We start from the raw sequence: 8158 nt of genomic DNA, 5'->3' as shown, positions 1-8158 counted from the left end.
GACCTTTCATGCAAGCCAACCACTAACATTACTTAGTTGTCCATTAAAGCAGTAAACTTGCGCCAAACTTACTCAAACGTGAAGATATGACCGTTTGTGGGAAAGCAACTGTGTACAAAGACCGAAATAACTATCAATGGGCAAACTTGAACGAAGCCAGAAGTGCAATCGGCAGTGCCTCTCCCGAGCTTAGTTTTCTTCTCGGTTGCTTTACACTCACATCAATCTATATAGAAATGCTAGCGTGACCATAGTTTAGAAAGACCACACTTACCCATTTCAAAAGGCCAAAGGTTGGCTTAACCGATGGCGCAAATAACTCCACCGCGGCCACCGGCAGCAATATACTGTGTCATTCAGAAAACGAGTGCACCATCCGAAAGAGCCTCCCTTTTTGTCCGAGTACTGGCGGCACTTATCAGGAGCTATTCACAGAACCAACAATCCCAATTCATAGCGATGGCAGATGATGGCGTCATGCCCATTCAGACGCCATCATTAGCCGTTATTTTAAATTGGGACAGTCGGTTCCGTGAATAGCTCGATATCCGCTGCCTCCGACCTCGGTTTCGCTGCCTTGGTAACGCTCATACAGATGTATGTCTTGTGATGTTGGCGCGTGTTTGAGTGGATCCTCCACTAGAATATTATTGTAGTTGAAGCAAAGTTCCGTGGGAAGAACAACAGATAGTTGGAGTATTGATTTCAGATGTAAAAAGCCTGACGGCCTCGAACTGTGGACTTAACTAAAACAGCTAGAAAGCAAAACAGGAAGATATAGCTAGATCGATGCGCGTGATATGTTTAATTCTTCGCTGTTCCATGAAAGTTAGTGCATCTGGGATTAAATGAGTGGACCTTTCACACGCAAATATCCGATTCACCTAAATCCTTTGTTCGTTACGGATACAATATAAACTACGCTGTGTTATCTGGAGCCTGTCTGAAACAAGATTAGGAGTGTAGAAAAGGTCAGTGAAGAAACTCTCCTGAGAGCTGGTTTGAGTGCCTTATGCGTATAGGCATTTCCAGGTTTGGTTTGGTATGCGGAATTGTTTTTCAATTAACAGAAGCAACAACATAATTGTTACTTTCTTGGTCGTCAAGATTCCTGAACACATGCTTTATTAGGTTCCTCGTAGAATCTGCATGCCATATTTACGCTATTGCAGAGTCTACATTTTGCCCACGCTAAGTTTTATTCACCGTCCAATGCGGTGACACCTAATGCGGCATGTAATTGTCTTGATTGCTTCAAGCCACTTCGATCGTGGCCTTTTTCTTTGGTGCTTTTGCGAACGTCTTTCTACGCATTTTCCTGCGGGGGGTGGTGCATACTGTGACATATCGTTCACGATGTGTTTGATCAAAGAATATCGAATATTACGATTTCATGAGTCCATAAATAAAGTGCCTAGGTTCATGCATTTTGACTGCGCAAGCTCTATCTATTTCGCCTACTTTATTAAATTTAAGAATTGTTTCTGTGTCAATAACAACCAACAATTGGTAATTCTTTTCTCGTACCACGCGATTCCTTCATTTCAATAACTTGCTCATAGCCTATGTAGCCATTGTGTCCCGCACTCGCTCACGCTGTCTTCCGAGCTTTTTCTGAACTTTCAACTTCTTGCACCATGTAACGACACTTAAGCATGTCGGTCAACTTGCGTCCTCAGACTATTTTTTCGCTGCTCACGCGTGTGCTCGGCACTCACCTTATAGCTAAGTCACCGCACAGGTGCCTAATTGTTGGCCATCGGCAATGGTCGTTAGTTTGTTATCGTGCACTTAAATTTCGCGACAAAAAGCTGCCAAATGGCGTCAAATGGCAACGCTGTGCAGATCTTTGTTTGCTGCGACTCTGGCACTGAAAATTTTCAGGCTTCATGGCTTTGGATCCTTCACAACCAAATGGGGTACTTTCCATGCGGTGCCTAAAACCAAACTGCGCGGAATATTTACACCAATAAATTATATTAGATATTTAAACATAGAGCGGGGACCATATGGCCAGCTGACTGTACAAAAAACTAACCGCGAGATTCCTGTCGAGAAGAGTTACCATATGCCACCCGTTGTCAGGGGTGCGCCCATGTCGCTTTGCAGTTCTGTACATTTTTCGGGCTCGGCGAAAGCTGAAGGGAATCCGCCTATCCAAAGACAATGACGTCCGTTCAGAAAAAATCATGAAATCTGTTCCTACAGATTATTCTATCAAGTATACCGTACAATGAGTTGTATAGACAGTGTAATATTCCACGTTTTTAGAAACTTCCCGAGTGATTATGGAACGCGAAGAACAAAAATCACAAATAGAGCAAGGCTACCGATTGACGGTAAGACCATTGCAATGTCGGCGGCGGTGCGTGTTTCACATTTAGAGAATGTCGGTCCTCCGCTAAACCGGCTCCACATATTTGGCCACAGTATGAATATAGCGTAACTAATGCGCTTTTTTTCTTCCTTAAATCTGTTTAGAATTTCTTAGCATCCTGTTAAGTGCCAGCCTACGTTCACGCCAGTCTGCGCTCGGCAAAAAATTCGGCGACACCGATGAGCCAGTTTCACGCCGATCCTTAGCCACGCCTTCCTTCAGTTAACTGGGTCATACCGTCCGCAGTCGGCGCCTGCACTTTAAGGCAGGCTGTTGCCGTTCCGTCGATAGCTCAGTTGGTAGAGCGGTGGACTGTAGAGGCACCTTCAAGACAGGCATCCATAGGTCGCTGGTTCAAATCCGGCTCGACGGATGTTTTTTTTTTCTTTATTTACGATGCAAATCAAGTGAGTGTTCCTTGTGATGTAGCAAGAAGTGCTAACGCCGGCTCTCCTCATGGGAAAAGGTCATAACATTCCCGGAGCCAAAAAAAAAATGATTCTCTTCAAGAACTGGTGGGGGGCAGCTTTCATTCTCACTCCTTCAGGCGGACTTCTTTTAGGCATAACATTATTTCCTGTCCGACTGACTACAACTACTACCGCCACCTCCTCCCTCCCCTATCACCGCACTATGATCACATTGTGGTGGCTCTGCCCACACTTACAGGAAAGGAAGCCCAACCACCAATTCAATTTATTTATTTATTTATTTATTTATTTATTTATTTATTTATTTATTTATTTATTTATTTATTTATTTATTTATTTATTTATTTATTTATTTATTTATTTATTTTAATTTCCAGAAGGAATTGGGCATCCCTCAGGGGAAAAGCAGTTGTAAACCACTTGAAAGTGCTAGAGGGCCCGCGTATATGATTGCGGTATTATAGAACGCATGTGTGCAAATGTATACCAGGGCAATACAACAATTAAGAAAGTGAATAAAAACAATGACATAATAAAAACGATCACTTATTACAAGTACAACGAAGTGAATACATACATTCAGGAAATGTTTGGTACATTAAGCGAACGTAAAATATTTAACGTGTAGACAAATCTGAACATATATTTAACGTGTAGACAAATCTGAACATAACGCAAATAACAATAAACACAATGCATAAACATTTGTCTTCCGATTTGTGTAGCGAAGCCAACGTCTCTTTTTCACATCTGTCGAGCAAGGATTGCAATGTAACCCTTGAAAATTGCAGTAAATAGCGCGTGCATGAGCGCACCCGTCGACCCACCGATTTCAACACTCTTAATTACTGGCTCACTCTACCACACGAGGCAACAAAACAGCTCCTATGGTCTCCGTCGTGTGGCACAGGAATAAGTGTTTGGAAGTCCTAGCTACCTACGTACAACCTTTAATTAGAGAATGTGCGAAATCAGGTTTTTTTTAAAGTCAGTGAGGTGGCGTCATCATGTTGCAGTTGTAGTTTCATCATCATCCTAAAGTCCATTTGGTTGTCGTCATTGTTGAGCACACTGGACTAAGTTGGGGGCTGAGTTAGGTCAAGAACTTGGCTATTTTAAAACCGGTCATCTTTAAGAGGAAGCCCCCTTTTAAGGATATTGACTTGGAGGCGTTGAACAAAGTCGCCGAAGTAAATACATATGGCCGTGAATGCTTTCGCAAATGGAGGTTTCGCTGAACGCTGTGATGCGTTTATACAATATCTGATTGAATACGGAAAAATAAAATTGTCAGGATAAATTTTCATAATGCATAAAGCACCTAAAACACAGCGAACTATTCAGACTATATAAGCGCGCTTATGTGAACATTACTTTTATCCAAGGGGACAAAAAAGCATAAACCCTTTCTGGTGAGTGCATATAAAAGCGCCATTTGCAGTTCGCCATAGCTGCGCAAAACTGAGTGGCTACATCCAATTTTTCACAAATTAGTATTGTGGCATTGTGAAGAAAAAAAAACACGAACGCAGAAAGGCTCACAACGATTTGTAGTGCTTTTATCACTGGCGAAAAAAGTCAGTGGAGGTGCTGGGTATCGATCCCAGTACCTCTCGCATGCTAAGCGAGCGCTCTACCATCTGAGCTACACCCCCGACTGGATTGGTCTTTAACCGAGTCGCTACCGTATTGTGCTCTTCGCGTGAAACTAGGTCGAAGGAAAACCAACGAGGGAGGTGAGGGCGGGGCGACGACCGGTTGCCGCTAGAATCTCGCTTCGCATATTAAAACTTTGGTCTACTGCTCGGAATAGCTCTTTGGATTGCGGTGGGAATAACATCGTCTGTCACATTGACGTAAATGGGCAGGCTTGTATTCCATAAACAAGGAATTATATGTTTAACTTGGCTCTGAAAGTTGGTGCGAGAATAACATGCGGCGTCGCTTGATGGTGAAAGTTTAAACAGTGTCCACGAATCGGTGCACTGTCACGTAACCAAGCACCAGCGCAGGGATACTTCTATTGCTTGGCTAGATTAACGTATTGCCTGAAATTGTAGTTTCAGTGCTTCTGCTAAGTTTCTTTGCGTCAAAGAGTAATTTCTTTCATATGTCTTGCAGAAATCATTTCGTCCTGACGTGGAGATAAAAAGGTGATAATGATCATGACAACAAAGATGAATGGTCAAGTTATGACTAGTGAACCACTCCATTTTTCCTCACATATATATGTCCATTGAACAAATATCTAATGCCAAAAATTAACATGAAGTGTAACGACACTATCCAATATAGCCTCAATTATCTCATTGGCAACTGCATGCTAGCAATGAAACATTGCTATTTGCAACCTATATTTAACTCGAATGACACCTAATTCTAAAAAAAGAAAGCACGAAGAACAACCATGCTAGTTGTAAGCAGCACAGCAATTTCGTTTCGTCTTAGTCAAAACATCTGTGTACGAAAAGCTCTGTAATAAAAAGCCTCGTCTAAGTCGAGGCTTTTTATTGGACCTCCAGAGGCCCAAGCAAGGGCAGGTCCGGACCTTTGATCCGGACCTGCCCTTGCTTGGGCCTCTGGAGCGGCTCCGGGACGTCTTCCTTGATTCGTTTGTTCTGTTTCTTGACCTTGATCTTCCTCGAATTGTTTCCGTGCCAATCTGTATCGGGTTAGTTGGGGGAATTATTGTTCGTCTAGCTTCAATGAATACGGATGGTTTACTTCAGTCCTGACCGATGTCTTATTCTTTTCCATACTACGTCGTCTGACGACGTAAGGTAGTTGGAAACATTGCCTACATTCCCTACTGGCTGTGAGGTGTCCCTCTCCACATAGTTAACCTTTGGGAGTGCAATTATGCGTATATGTGGGGTTGGGTATGCCGCAACCCCTGCAGATGGTTTCATCTGGCGATGGACACACATCGGCGCGGTGTCCCAGCCTGCCGCAGACGAAGGGTTGCTTGCGGTATAACGTGCATTTGAGTAGGGCATTGTCGTATCACACGTAGTTTGGGACTCGAAATCCGTCGAATCCATAAACAAGGAATCATATGTTTAACTGAATTGGTTCTGAACGTAGTGCAAGAATAACACATGACGTCCCTTGACTGTGAAGCAGTGTCAGCGAATCGGTGAACTCTCACGTAACCAAACACCAGCGCCGGGAGAGTTCTTTTGCATGGTTTTATTAACTTATTGCCTGAAATTGTATTTTCAGTGCTTCTGCTATGTTTTCTTTTTATCAGAGAGTAATGTCTTATATCTTGCAGAATAGATTTCGTCGTGAAGTGGGGATAAACAAGTGATAATGATGATGACGGCACAGATGACTGGTCAAGATATGACTAGTGAACCACTCCAGTTTTCCTTACATGTGTCCATTGAACAATTATTTAATGCCAAAAATAAACGTGAAGTATAACGGCACGAACCAATACGGCCTTAACTTTAGCTCGTTGGTAACTGCATGCTGGCAACGAAGCATTACTATTTTCAACATAAATTTTACTCGAATGACACTGAATCCAAAAAAAAAGAAGAAAAACCTTTCTAGTTGTAAGCAGCACTGCACTTTCGTGTCGTCTTAGACAAATTTCGTCACAAATGTGCAGGGTCCGAAAAGCTCTGAATTAAGAAAGCTTCATCTAAGACATTATGTGTGCTTGAAGGGTTGACCGACATAACAGAGATTAAGACATCCAAGCACGTGCCACAACAGTTGTAACTTATTACTAGATAAATGAAACTCAATATTTTTTATTTATATAATTGGTTTGGTACCACATATGGAGCTGGGCGCGGACGCTGCTTTACTGTGTAGTTCTTGAGTTTGGTTGGGGCCGCGCTGAGACTGGGCACATTCACATTTTTTGTAGCCCCCACCAATCAGCCTGTAATTCAATGCAAACCATTGAAAACCACATCTGTCTCATATAGCTCATCATAAACCTGCAGGGCAAGCAGCTAGACTTTGACCAACCTCGTGCCTAAAGAAGACAGATAAATTGGGTCAATGGAAGACTCCATAGCTTTACCAGGAGACCCAACTGACTGTTCTTAGGCTGAGCGAAACTAAGGTTATAAATTTATACGATGCCATGTACATAACATGGTACCTCGTGAGCAAGACTATATGGACCACAGGCTTGCCGAAAAACTCAGTTCGTTCGTAATTCAGTATCACCAACTGGAATTAATGAGAGTACTAGAAGGTTCGAAATGCGAAATTAGTACTGCGGTGCTTAATATCTGGTTACATTCAAAGGTGGATACTTTATCGCATAATCCTTGCTCTGTACACTTTTGCTCACGGGAGTACGTCACACTTTCCGGTCTTGTTCATCATGTTCTGCGAAGCAACATTCTCGTGACGAAAACTTTAGTGCTATACAGGGAAATACAACGTTTTCTTGCGCTTCATGCGTATTCGTGCAAGCCAACCACTGCCGTTACCTAGTTGCCCATTAAGACCTTCAACCCCCTCCCCCCCCTTCCCGCTTCTGCCTAACTTCCTCAATAAACTAAACCATCAAAGGGAAGATACTACCGTTTTTGAGAAAGCAACTGCGTACAAAGACCGCAATAACAATCAATTACCAAACTAAAACAAAGCCAGGAGCACAATCGGCAGCGGCTTACCCGAGCTTAGTTTTCTTCTCGGTTACTTTACACTGACATCAATCTCAACAGAAAGGCCAGCGGGACCATACTTTAAAAAGACCAAACACTTGTCCCCTTGCAAAGACCACAGGTTGGCTTAACAGATTGCGCCAATAAGTCTGCCGTTGCCGCCTGCAGCAAGAAAATCAAAGCCTCTTTCTTAAAGAAACATGGTTGAACGCGAAGCGGTCTCCCATGCAAACTGAATCATAATCAATAGTCCAAAGCCAGCACACCACGCAACTAACCCAAGAAATGCTGAGCGAACAGATGTGATGCATATGTGATTTGATTGCTTGTTTAGCATTGTATTTTTGAACGTTGAAGTTGAATGAAGACACATGTCGTTAACTTGCATACCCTTTATTTTGGATCATGTAGCCGTTGATTACACGCACACACGCACACTTCCTTGGACGAATCTACACTTGCACAGTATTTCCTTTTGATCACTGTGGTAAATCCTCAGAGGCCCTGCCTTTGCCGATACACGGGATCGGCCTTACAGGCACAATCGCGCTCATGCTTGCGTTCGCGTACGGCAGCCTCTTGTGCCGTACGCTACACCCGCGGCCTACCCATGGTGACGGCCAGGAATGCATTGCGTGACGTGCGTAATGAAATGCAGACATATGTACAGTTCGTCTGCGTAGCGTGGAGTTCCAGTTCCCTTTGTTCTCATCGGT

The 8158-nt window shown here is 43.2% G+C and overlaps 2 non-coding genes across 2 annotated transcripts; one reads left to right on the top strand and one right to left on the bottom strand.

Annotated features, from left to right (window-relative positions):
- The first annotated feature begins 2658 nt into the window (after window positions 1-2658).
- On the top strand, window positions 2659-2750 carry Trnay-gua (transfer RNA tyrosine (anticodon GUA)). Its single transcript is given in 2 exon segments — window positions 2659-2695; window positions 2715-2750. It is a non-coding gene; the product is annotated as a tRNA-Tyr (tRNA).
- Window positions 2751-4390: 1640 nt separating this feature from the next.
- Window positions 4391-4463, bottom strand: Trnaa-agc (transfer RNA alanine (anticodon AGC)). The gene has a single exon. It is a non-coding gene; the product is annotated as a tRNA-Ala (tRNA).
- Window positions 4464-8158: the final 3695 nt, after the last annotated feature.

Source organism: Dermacentor silvarum, chromosome 8 (assembly GCF_013339745.2).
Source record: "Dermacentor silvarum isolate Dsil-2018 chromosome 8, BIME_Dsil_1.4, whole genome shotgun sequence".
Taxonomy (NCBI): Eukaryota; Metazoa; Arthropoda; class Arachnida; order Ixodida; family Ixodidae; genus Dermacentor; species Dermacentor silvarum.
Note: the sequence above shows the minus strand (reverse complement) of the source record. Positions and strands in the feature narration are given on the sequence as shown.